The following is a 14,077-nucleotide window of genomic DNA, read 5'->3' on the forward strand; positions in this document are numbered from 1 at the left end:
ATCATAGGGAGATGTGGATGTGACTAATTTTAATATGCATTCTTAGAAAAAGAACTCCCAAAGTTTGTATTATGAAACATGTATGTATAATGAAGTATACACAGTTACAATTTTGAACTTTACTATTTCTGATCCAAAATATTTTTATGAGTGAATATTTGTATATTAGTACTTATAATTTTATATTTCATTTCTTGTGAATTCTTAAGAGTTAAGAATTTCTTGTAGAATTCTTAATAGTTAAGTGTTTGTAGTATAATTAATATAGTCTACAAGGATGAAAATTCCTCAATTTTTTTGTTTCAAAATCTGTTTCAGAAAAGTCTTCCTTATATAGGAATATACTTTCTTTCTTCTCATAGCAAAATTTACTTTTGAAATAAAAACAGAAAATTCTGCAAAATATTAATGGATAAACTTCTGCCAACCTTCGGCTTTCCTGATGTTAACCCATCTAAAACTCTGACTTTGGATGAATGGGCTGATGTAGGAATCGCTGGCCATTGCACAGAATGCCATGGTAATATACAGTAGTAGTGATTTATGAAAAATCTTATAGGTGGAAGCAATACCACGAAGAAAACAATTTTAGCTCTGTTGACAGCATTGTGACTTAGTGTACTAGAGACAAACGTATGGCCTTCCTTTCTATCTAAAATTATTTAGGACGAACCGTACAAAATGACTTTGCAAACCATATTAAATTAACAATTTACGAAAGGAATGTTTTTCCTTACTGTTTCCAAAGCAGAAAAAAGGGTAAAGTAAAAGGTCGGAAATATTGTTAAAAACGTACTGATTATTTACAAGTATATTAGTGAATGTTGGTTTAAAGTAAAAAGACAGAAGTCAACCAGGCATGGTACATAATTCCAGCAAATGGTAAGGCTGAGGCAGGAAGATCTCAAGTTGAAGGCCAACTTGGCAGGATAGTGTGATATGACTTCTCCCATCTTAAAAAGAAAATAATGAAAAGAAAAAAGTAAACCACACTTCATTTATGTGTAGCAAAAAAACAAGAATATTAGAGGTTTGCAAACAAAGAACTTCATTTACAACACCAAAATGAATGCTTTAATCTATATTTTAGTTAAATTCATTGTTATATAGCTTAAAATTAAATATATGCAAGTAAATAAATATATATATATGTGTATATATATATCAGGTTTTTTTTTAATTAATAGAACCCAAAATGGAGAAGTACAGTTGAAAGAATCAGCTAAACATCTAGGTGTATCAATCCAGAATGTGACGAACATGCAGATTTTATGTCATCCAGACACAAATGCTGAAACTTTGAATTGAGTAAACTTGGGTTTGGAATTTTTTTTTAAATGTGATTATTAGGTTTTAAAGAAACCTCAAGTTCAGTAATAATTGAAGTGTCTAATCCTTTTAAACATTTGCAAGAAAGGCATTCAGAGACTAGGGGATTCTGTGGTTTTTGTTTTCTTCTTGAAGCGCATTTGGATTGTTCCAAAAGTACATCCAAATTTTAACTCTTTAAGTGCAGTTTTTAGTGTGTGTGTGTGTGAGTGTGAGTGTGTGTGTGTGAGTGTGTGTGTGTGTGTGAGTGTGAGTGTGTGTGTGTGTGTGAGTGTGAGTGTGTGCGTCTTTATAAAGTAGTGTCATGAAACAATGCTTCCTTGTCCCTTATGCTACTTAGGGAGTGAACAGGGTTTTGATATTCTCTTGAAAACCCTGCAGTTGTTTTCTCCGGGACATTTTTCCTACTGTGGTGTCAGAACACAATAGCTGTGTTGACTACAGATGAGTAAAATTGCCTTCTGGATAAAATGGGAAAAGGAAAAAGAGCAGCTTTCTTTTCCTTCACCTCCAGAGAAGATGCTACCCCCAGTTCAGAGATACAGTGTGGCTAAGTAAAACCCACTTCTGAGAATGACTTTCCAGATCAGTTTCAATCACCTAAATATATTAGAATATTTGATTCATTGTTCTGGTGTCCTTCATTTAAAAGGATGGACATTCAGTCTTTAAAATAAATGTATAATGGAAAGGCAATTGTCTGAAAACTTTTTAGTTTTTCTAGGTTTATAGACTGATAGGAAAATTTTCTTTTCTGGGTCTTTCTTTTTAGCAATTTTTGCTTGATTTTCTGGATTATGAGATTATAAAATGGATTCAATACAGAATATGCTACAAAATTGTTATGCTTGTGTTTAAATGTAAAATGATTATACTTTGCAAAAGTCTTTTCCAAAACACTAAAAAAAATATATTTATTTGCCTTGTCGCTTGTACTCCTGATAGTTTTCTAGGAAATTGTATAAATTGTATGCAAATACAAACAAGCATGAAAAATGAAATAAATAGTTACACATAATTTTTACAATATCCTGCAAAGACAGACATTTGTGTAGCAAAGATTTTATTTAGGCTGGGGCATGACACAAGTGGTAGAGCACTTGCCTGGCAAGCACAGGGCTCTGAACTCAAACCTAATTACCAAAAAAAATGTTATTACTTGATTTCTATTCTCATTGTTGCAATAAATTTGACACTGCATTTAAATTGGAAAATACATAGTACAGTTTATAAGACCTTAAGTTTTATTGAATAAACTTTAGATTAAAAATCAGTAATAAAATATGGGAACAGCTAATATCCATAATGTATTTTGCTAAATAAGAATCTTGTTACCATTTTCCACATAACAAGGTATTTTTGTGATATTTGTATAACATTTGATTTTCAAACCTCAGTTCTTCTTTTGATACATGCTGACTTTTAATTTCCCAATGTAATCTTTCCTTAACTCTTTTATGACATACAATTTTAGATCTTTAAAGCTTAATCTGTGAATATGCCTCAACAACTAGGACTGGCAAATGAGGAACTCATTTCTCAAATAACACATTTTTTGAACTGATCGTATTACTCAGACACTGCTCTTTAGACATAGCAGTGCTGATTCACCGTGGAAAGAGGGACAGAATATTAATTTCATTTTTTCTCTGCTGCTGATCTTTTGGAATGACCAAGTATTTACCATGCAAATTAACCTAAATCAAATTACAAGATGAACAGAACACTCAACTAATTTTATTTAAGTGCATTATGATAAGGCAGCATTTCAATAGATTTCAACTGTTTTTTCTACAATTACTCTGATGGCTTAACATGAGAGGAAGAAGTGTCCACTCTGAATGCTAGATGCCAGTGTTGTATCTGCTCTGGCCATGATTATATTGGGCTAGATAGGACATGCAAAACACAGCTTTAGAAGAATCAGAATGCCATTGATGTGATAGACAAGGAGCTCTAGTGCATTTCCTTGATCTTTCTAGATCCTTTAGAAGAACTGAAAGTGAAAAATACTTGTTATTAATTAAGATCTGAAGTAATAATCAAGACAAAGATGAAAAGCTGTTTGATGTTTAATGGAAAAGACTACTAAGTGGCAAGGCTTAGCTACACTAAGTCAACAATTCTCTGTTAAAACAGCTTTTCTAAACCCTTGTCAAAAACTTCCTGTTGCTAATTTTTTTTTTAAAGAAAAAAGTTTTATTTTGCCTCACAGATTTGGAAATTTCAATCCAATGATCAGCTGGCATTCTTAACTTTTGGGTTTATAGCAGGTCAGTACATCATGTTAGGAGCATGTGATGGTCTGAACTGCTCACATCATGGTTGTTAGGAAGTAAAAGATTGAAAGGAAGAGACAGAAGCCCTACAATCTCCTTTGAGGACATGACTCCAGCAATCTATCACATCTATTGCCACCCCCACCCCCCTTATGTTTTCTACCTTTCAATAGCACCAATTAGACTAAGCTTTTTAACACATTGGCCTTTGGGGATTACCTAAGAATAAATAATTCTTTTACAGATTTCACACTTGTAACTTATTTAGGTGAGGGTCAGAGAGAGAAAGTTTCCGAATTTGTGGTTACCCTTCTGGTAATTGGTAGAAAACAGTATCTTCATTCTGGTTTTTCTTCCAGTCCTTTTTTAATCCTAAGCATTGTCAAGACATCTAATCTCATCTAAGAAGAAATTGAAGAGCATGGAAAATGGTAATTAAGATTCAGATCACACTTCCTTCTTGGCTTACTTGTGGTCTTCAATTTCTGACATATTTACTAAATACCCTTCTCTCTTTTAGTTCAGTAATTACCAAGGACTTCTGGGCTGGCAGAGCTGTACTGTGATTGAAAGATTGTGTTCAATCGCAAGAAACACACCAGACAAGAAGAAGTTGGGTTTTGCTGTAGCTGACATTGTTTAATTTTGTTCTCTGGGGCTTCAAGAAAATCCTTCTGATTCTGAGCCGTTGTAACAATTACCCTTCAGAAACAAAAGAAAGATATTTCACTTCGGATTTTTTAGCCTACTAGACAAAAAGTGACCTAGACATTCCTAGGCACCTGACTTTGTTTGATTTTGTGGCTTGTAAATTCCTTCATCTGATGGATTCGTATTATTAATTATATTCACGATACTTCTGTGATGCCTATGCATTAATTCATGTGGGAAAGGATAGAAGGAGTAAGTAATTTCACTGCTCTAAAATAAAAAATGAGAAGAAATAAAACCACGGAATAGATCCATGAAGGAACAAAATGGCAGTTACTTACTTTAAAAGGAAGTGTCCAGAGAAGAATATTGTATTTCCATGGTTATCTTATCCTTTTACAATTTAAAGTTATTTGTGCAGAAAGCTAAACAACCAAGCAATATCTCAACTTGAAAAATTGAGGAAGAGGAGGATAAGCATATTATCTAGAGTTGTAGGCATAATGACTGAAACTGATATAATGACAAGTGTTTGTAAAAAGGTGGATAATGATAGTGGGTGAGGAAATGGGTTCTTACATGCTATCACGTTTTCACTGAATGCTGCTTATTCTTTCAGCACTGCCACACTGTCTTAATTACTGTAGCTTTATAAGTCTTGAAACTCAGCTACTATGAGTCCTTCCAGTTTGTTAATTTTCTTTACAATGGTATTTATCAATTCAGTTTGTTTACTTTTCCATACAATCTTTAGATTTGGCTTATTGATATCTATAAAGTAGCTTGCTGAGACATTGCTTAGAATTGTATTGGATTTATAGATGACAGAGGAAAGATCTGACACCTTGACAGCAATGGTCTTATAGTTTATGAATATATAACTTTCCCCAATAATTTAGTTATGTTATTCCTTTCTTTAAACTTTTATGGTCATATGTATCTATATCCTGAGTGTATTTTGTTAGATTTATACATGGTTTATTTTCTCGGTTGTATTGTAACAGTCATAGCATGGTGCTGTTCTTTAATTTCAGCTTCTAATTCCTGCTGTTCATTGCTAGGATAGAGGAAAACAATTGGGTTGTGTATTCTAGCTTGCATCCTAAAATTGCTATATTCACACACATTTTTGCCAATTTTTTGAGACTTATGTAGACAATCTTACTATCTGTGATCTTGGACAGCATTACTTTTCCTTATTAATTTGTTTACCTTTCATTTCCTTTTCTTATGGCCTATAGTTGTTAGAGTAAGATGTTGAGTCAGAGTCCCAAGAGGGGATGTCCTGAATTGTACCTGACATGAAAAGAATACTAGCCAAGTTTTCACTGGGAAGTGTGATGTAATGCTATTTCTCATAAGGTGTTTAACGAGTTAAGGAAGCTACTTCTGCTCCTACTTTGCTGATGGTTGTATTTTGAATGTGTGTTGGATTTGGCCACATGCATTTCAGCACTGATGGTACGAGTATGTGATTTTCTCTGTTAGTCTGTTGGTATGGTGGATTATGCTGATTGATTCAGATGTTGAACCAGTCAAGTTAAACACATGGAATAAATCCCTATCACTTGTAGTTTATAAGTTTTAATTCATTATTTATTTATAAATATTAATCTTTTTGCTATTTAAATTTGTTTGTGTTTCTGGCCATGAGAAGTATTTTTTTTTTCCTATTCTGTGATGTCTTTATCTGGTTTTGCTATGAGAATAATCTGGTCTTATGAACCACATTAGGAAATGTGGCTCTGCTTTTATGAATTACTTTGTTTGTGTGCTTGCTTAGGATGAAATCACCATAAAAATTGTTGCTATTTCTTTCTTTCTAGTAAAGTTTAAAAAAATCACTAGACCTACTCAGAAACTATTAATTATTGATTAAATCCCTTTCTAGGTACAGGCCTATTCAGGTGACTCATATTTTACTTGCGAGCTTTGGTATTTTGTCTTTCAAAGAATTGATTATCTTCTCTCAGTTATCAAAATTGTAGGCATAGAGTTTGCTGGGCTATTTTTTATCATTTTGGTGTTTATGAAATCATTAGTAATGACTTTATTTTCTAAGACTAGAATTAGAAGTGTTCTATTTTTTTCTTATACTTGGTTAAATATTTGTCAATTTTATTTATCTTATCAAAAAGGAATTTTTAAAATTTATTTCCTCTTCAGTGTCATTCCTTTCTTATACATAATTGTGAGATTTTGCTCTAAGGAATTTTCATTCTACTGGAACAACTACTTTTATATTTTTAAAGACATTTCTGACAATCAACTACCTTAGTTTTCCTTTGACTAACAGAAAATTTATTGAATATAGAATTCTAGATTGCTGTTCTCCTTTCTAAAATTTTTTTTGTTGTTTAACTGCTTATTAATTGTCTATACTGGAGTTTGAACTCAGGACCTTGTGCTTGTTAGGCAAGTACTCTACCTCTTGAGCCACAATCCAAGCCCAATTTTTTAATGATCCCACCTCAGCCTTTCCTGGAGCTGGAATTATAATATATCCAACAACATCTGACTTCTTTGTTGAAATGGAGTCTTGCTAACTTTTTTATCCAGGCTTGCCTCAATCAGCGTCCTCTTAATCTCTGCATTCCACATAGCTAGGATTATGGTCATATGCTATAATGCCTGGCTCTTGTCTGCCCTTGTATTTCACCCCATTCTTTTCTCGGTTGTATGATTTCAATGATTTGTTATCTTATGTATGTTGAATCATACAATTCATTGTATGATTTCAATGACTTTTTGCTATATGTTGATAGGTAAATTTTTTCAATATTTTTTCTTTGTATTTGTTTCTGCAAGTTAAATATTATAGTAGTAGATATTTCTTTTTAGCAAATTTCTTTCTATCCTTTTTGATGTACTGTAAACATCTTAGTTCTGAGATTCAGGGTTTATCATTGATTTTGGAAATTTTTCAGCCATTAATATTTCAAATAATTTTTATGTCCCCTTCTCTTATCTCTTTCTAATGCTCCAGTATTGCATATGTTAACACTTTGGAACTTGCCTTAGAAGTTCTTGTATATTCTGTTATTTTTAAAGTTCTTTTCCTCTTTGCATCCTGGTTTACAAAGCTTGTTGTGATTTCTTCACACTCATTCTTTCCTTGTTTTGCCTAGTTTTATCTTGAATACTTTAGCAGAGCCAGTTGATATGATGTTTTAAATATAAATTTTCATCTAAACTTCTCTTTCACATTTGTTCTTGCATGCTTTATACTTTTTTAATCAGTTATTAAAATTTCATTCCAGAACCTGTGTCACATAGCTGAGTGTTCTGGTGCGTCGTTCTTCTTTTTAGACTGTGCTTTTGTTGGCATTTTGGTACCTTGGAATTTTTTTTATAGTTTTGGAAAGTCAAACATGATAAATCTGATAATAGGAACTTAGGTAAATAGACCTTTAGTGTTAGGTTTTATGTTAACTAAGCTATAGGTTAGGCTATTAAGGTGTATAATATTTGCTATAATCCTAAGTGGCAAACTGTTTCAAATCCTCCCAGTGTCTTTAATTTCACCTGTTTCCTTTGATGTTCCCTGAGAACTCTTCCTTATAGAGTCTGACTTGTAGGTCTTTCAGCTATAACCAAGTGTTATTGCATAAAGTCCTCGTGGTACAACTGCACTGGGAGAGAAAGTGAACTATTATTTTATGATTAAATCTCAATCTCTGCTTGACCTGTCTTCTTGGGCAGTGTCCTTCACAACTGTTTCTCAGCTTTGTTCACTATTGGGTGGGTCAAGAAGGGGCTGGCAAATTGTGACTACCTGTCCTCTGAATATGATAAAGTTTTGGTGAAGATCTTTTCTTAGACTGTAAGGTTTTCTTCCTACAGAAATCTCTGGGTGTTTTACAATGATCATTTTTACCTACGTTTGCTAAAGCATCAAAGGCTGTAGCCCTTTGTTGGCTCTTCAACATAAGAAACAGTGTTACTTCTGATGTAACACCATGAATAGCCAGGAATCCCTATAGGTGCAGCCTTCCTGAGTTCCTTACCTTCTCAAAAGACTAAGAGTGCCTATCTGCTCCCAGTCCACGTTTCCAAACCTCAGCTGTAACTTTAGGGATCTGTCTGTCTCTCCAGGTTTTGGAGAAGTAGTATGAACTTCCAAGCTCAGTTCTTTGATGGAGCCAGAAGATTTTTACTTTACTTGGCTCTTATTGTGTATGCATATTACTTATGACTCTCAAGCTCTTTATGCAGCCAAAACTTCAAGTGCTAATATAATTTTAATAGTTTTATATTAGCTGTTTTTTATTATGTCACTATATGAAAATAAATTTGAACAAAATAAAAGTGCCTAAAGGAATAATAGATGATGTGACATATATTTAGGAGAGAAAAAAACATAAAAAATGGTTGTCATTAAATAAGTGACCAGTACTTCTGCATGTTTGTGGAAATGCACATCCCAGTCTTAATTCTTCTACTGGTTGTTGTGTGAATTGCAGAAAGTTGCATAATTTATGCTGTGTTCAATTCCTTCATTTATAAAATGACTCAGTTAAGATAATTCTAAGAGGTCTGTTTATAATTCACTAGCTTATTTAGTATACAAAAGAGCCATCACTGGTAAAATAAGTTTACTTCTTATTTCAATCACTCATTCAACAAGAATTTATTTATTTTTAATTCTGGGCTAACTTGACTATCACACTTCAGTTTTAACTAATGAATTAATGAATAAAATAATTTAACACTAAATAAAGAATAAACAATAACAGATATCAAATAAAATAGTCTAGTAAATAAAATAATAAATATGTTAAATAATAAATAGTAATTTACAAATTGCATTTGTATATATTAAAGAAATGCAAAGTGATCTTATTTTTATGAATCTGAAATATTAAAAACATAAAATCAACCTAATTAACATATCTGTCACCTCAATCCTTACCATTATTTGTGGTGAAAATATTTGAAATTGAGCTTCAGCTATTTTGAAATGCACATTATTATTTACTCTATTCACCACACTGTGCAATATATCTTAAATAAGTAAAAGTTTCATCAATAGTTAAGATTCCATATTTCCAATATATCTGATATAATTTTTATAAAACATCTGAAATAAAAGAAAAACAAACACTTATGTAGCTAAAAGAAAATGTAAACAAGCAGGATTCAGTTTATATAAAATCTATTTGCTAAAATAAGAATTTTGTGTTAACTTCAGGTTCCATGGAAATCAGCTGAGCAGACAAACTCAGCCAAACTATTGAAATGTGGACAAGAGAAGAAATTAGAGGGACCTGGGTAGTACAAAAAGGGGCAGCAAAAGGTGAGTGATGCCAACATCCATTTTAGAATTAGAGGATAGAGTAGTTTTCAATGAGTCCTAAGGAAAGGAGAAGTGATAAATGACTTCTAGGTTCTGTCTTGAGCAGTTAGGTAGTAGATTGCAGTGCCCTTTGGCAGCTGCATTACTGGGTGAAGCGATAAAGGAACTATGTTTCTACGCTGGAATAAATATTCTCAAGCTAAAATTACAAAGACATACAACAACAGCAAAACACAAAAAAAGATGAGATGAAATGAAGACATGATTTACAAAATCAGGCTTAAAGGCATTGTTTTTAGACTGACCTACATTCTCACTAAATATAACATTTTGCCTCTTAAACGAGTAAGTGAGTCTTAACAGAAAGAACCACAGCGACCATTTATGGAGAATTAGTTGGAATTTGTGGGAAGGACATCTGCATTAAGAAATCTATTACTTCTATTAGCATTGAACCCATAACTTTTTGTTCTCTAAAATAACATTGGAAGTATCATACTGCATGCTATTCATTGTCATTCATTCAGTTAAACATAATTTTAATTCTTATTAAAACTAAAGAGTGTAGAATGTATGCTTGAAGTAATTCATTGATGTACGCTCATTCTTAAATAGCTCCGCTGTAATGAAGTAACTATAGGAAAACCACAAGCTATTAACTGGGGCATTTTATTTTGATGTTTAGGATTTTCAATTCACAACATTGTGATATTTGTATTTGTAGCCTCTCAAATACAGGAAAAGTCAGAAAGATGAAGAATTTGCTTGTGTTCTTTATCATCAACATTTTCATAAGACTCACTCACGAATTACAAAAACCATAAAAGTAAGTTTTATTAAAATGTAAACAAAATCATGTATGTGGAACAGTAAATCAATGAAAATGAAAGCATGTTTTATTTGCATAAATGTGAATACTTAATTTTTAAAAATATGACTTGAGGAAGTGAGTGACTTAATATTGTCATCAATCTATTTAATGGAGTTTTATTTTTCAAACTTACTTTTTAGGTTTACTGGTGTATATATATATATATATATATATATATATATATTTGTATGTAAGTAAATATATATATATATATACAAATATATAAATATATATATTAGTGTTTGTAAAAGCTTTATGCATAACAGTCAAAAACTGGAAACTTCCTAAATGTCCATCAATACGTGTATGGATAAACACATTTTGGTGTAGTGTAGAATGGAATATAGCCAAGGATAAATCAGAAAGAACTACTGTTATGTAGTATAATGCCAATTCATCTCCAGATAATTATGCTGAGTGAAACACACCAACTATAACATATCTTATATGATTTCACTTACATACACATTTATTTATTTATTATTTCTGGATAAAAAAGTCCTTGTTTTTTTTCCTTTATTCATTTATTCATATGTGTAGACATTGTTTGGGCCATCTCTCTCCCTTATCCCCTGCCTGTCTTCCCTTTCCCTACTTCCCTCGCTTCTAGGCAGAACCTGTTCTGCCATTTTCTTCAATTTTCTTGAAGAGTGGATATAAGCAATAATAAGAAAGACAAATTGTTTTTGCTAAAGCATAGTTATACAAAGAGATTGCTAGCATTGCTTCCATTCACAAGTGTATTACAACCCCAATTGGTTCATCTCTACCTGACCTCTTCACTACTTCCCGGTTGCCTTCTCATATTGACCATTGTTGTTTTAAGGTTTCTGTATTAGCTCCTCTGCAGTGGGGACATCAAACACTTTCAAGTTTTGGGTTTCCTACTTACCCCATATCTCTGCTATGTGCTCTCCCCTTAGCATAGGACCCAAGTCAAACAACATTGCTGCATTTGCCCTAGACCTAGAGTCCATGTATGAGGGCGAACACATGGTTTTTGGTCTTCTGAGCCTGGCTAACCTCACTCAGAATGATGTTCTCCAGTTCCATCCATTTACTTGAGAATTATAACATTTCATTCTTCTTCATGGCTGAGTGAAATTCTATTGTGTATAAATACCACATGTTCTTAATCCATTCTTCAGTAATGGGGCATCTTGGCTGTTTCTATTACTTGGCTATTGTGAATAGCACTGCAATAAACATGGGTGTGCAGGTGCCTCTGGAGTAACATAAGTAGTGTTCCTTCGGGTATATCCCTAGGAATGGGATTGTTGGATCACATGGCAGATTTATATTTAGTTTGTCAAGAAGCCTCCGTATTGTTTACCAGAGTGGTTGCACTAGTTTGCATTTCCACCAGCAGTATATGAGGGTTCCATTTTTCCCCAAATCCTCGTCAATACCTGTTATTGGTGGTGTTTTTGATGATGGCTATTCTAACAGGTGGAATCTTAGTGTAGTTTTGATTTGCATTTCCTTTATGGCTAGAGATGGTAAGCATTTTTTCATTTGTTTTTTGGACATTTGAATTTCTTCTTTTGAAAAAGTTCTGTTTAGTTCAGTTGCCCATTTCTTTATTGGCTCATTGACTTTGGGGAAGTTTAGTTTTTTGAGCTCCCTGTATATTCTGGTTATCAGTCCTTTCTCTGATGTGTAGCTGGCAAATATTTTCTCCCACTCTGTGGGTGGTCTCTTCAGTTTAGAGACCATTTCTTTTGTTGTGCAGAAGCCTTTTTATTTTATGTAGTCTCATTTGTCTATCCTTTCACTCAGTTCTGAGCTGCTGGGGTTCTATTGAGGAAGTCCTTGCCCGAACCTATTGCCTCCAGAGTATTCTCTGCTCTTTCCTACACTAACTTCAGAGTTTTGGATCTGATCTTAAGGTCCTTGATCCATTTTGAGTTGATAGTAGTACAGGGTGATAAACATGGATCTAGTTTCAGTTTCTTGCACACAGATAACCACTTTTCACAGCAACATTTGTTGAAGAAGCTGTCTTTTCTGCATTGTATGTTTTTAGGCCCTTTGTCAAAAATAAGGTGGGCATAGCTTTGTGAATTCATATTCAGGTACTCTATTCTGTTTCACTGGTCTTCATATCTGTTTGTGTGTCAGTACCATGCTGCTTTTATTGTTATTGCTCTGTAATATAGTTTGAAGTCGGGTATTGTGATACCTCCTGCATTGCTTTTTCTCCTGAGTATTGTCTTGGCTATTCACAGTCTCTTGTGTTTCCAAATGAACTTCAGGGTAGATTTTTCAATCTCTGTGATGAAAGTCATTAGGATTTTGATGGGAATTGTTTTAAACAATTTGGTAGTATAGCCATTTTTTACATGAGCATGGGAGATCTTTCCACCTTCTGTAGTCTTCCTTGATCTCTTTTTTCAGGGGTTTATTGTTCACCTTGTAGAGGTCATTCTCATTCTTTGTTAAGTTTACTCCTAGGAATTTAATTTTTTTGAGGATATTGTACATGGAATTCTTTCTATATAGTCTTTCTCAATTTGTTCATTATTGGTGTATAGAAAAGCTATTGATTTTTGTAAGTCGATTTTGTATTCTGCCACCTTGCTGTAGCTGTTTATAGTACACAGGAGTTTTAGGGTAGAGTTTTTTGAGTCTTTAAGATATAGGATTGTGTCATGTGCAAACAGGGACACTTTGAGAGTTTTTTTATCTATTTGTGTTCTTTTTATTTCTTCTTCTTGCCTAATTGCTCTGCTTAGGAATTCCAGGACTTCATTTAATAGGAGTGGGGATAGTGGGCACCCTTGTCTCCCCTTTTGCATTTCTGATTTTACTAATTTGTTTTTTCTTTCTCCATATTTTAATCATATTTGCCAAGGGTCTGTCAATGTTGCTTATTTTTTCAAAGATCCAGCTTTTTGTTTCTATTTCATTAATTTTAGACCTTATTTTTATTATTACTCTCATTCTATTTGTTTTGGGTTTTGCTTTTTATTGTTTTTCTAGGAATTTGAAAAGTAGTATTAGGCCATTGATTTGAGATCTTTCTGTCCTTTTAATATATGCAATCATGGCTATAAGCTTTCCTCTTAGGACTGCCTTTGCTGTGTCCAAGGTTCCGGTAGGTCATGTTTTCATTTTCAGTAACTTCCAGGAAGCTTTTAATTTCATCTTTTATTTCATCAATGACCCACTGATCATTGAGCAATGTGTTGTTCAGCTTCCAATAGTTTACATATTTTCTGCTGTTTTTTATGTTCTTGAGTTCCAGTTTTAATGCATTGTGATCACATAGAATGCATGGGTTTATCTTAGGGCTTGGTTTGTGCCCTAAGATAAGATCAATTTTGGAGAACGTTCCATGGGCTGCTGAGAATAATGTATATTGTGTGGAAGTTGGATGAAATATTTTGTAGACATCAGCTAGCTCCACTTGACGTATGGTGTGATTTAATTCAAGAATTTCTTTAATGATTTTTTGTTTAGATGACCTATTTATTGGCGATTTGTGGTATAAAGTCTCCCACTACCACTTGTTGGAGTCTATATGTACATTTAGGTCCTTTAGAGTATGTTTGTTGAAATTGTGTGTACTAACCTTGGGTGCATATATGTTGATAATTGCTATTTCCTTTTGGTGTATTTCCCCTTTTATTAGTTTAGAGTGTTTTTTAT

This window comes from Castor canadensis, chromosome 1 (genome assembly GCF_047511655.1).
Source record: "Castor canadensis chromosome 1, mCasCan1.hap1v2, whole genome shotgun sequence".
Classification (NCBI taxonomy): Eukaryota; Metazoa; Chordata; class Mammalia; order Rodentia; family Castoridae; genus Castor; species Castor canadensis.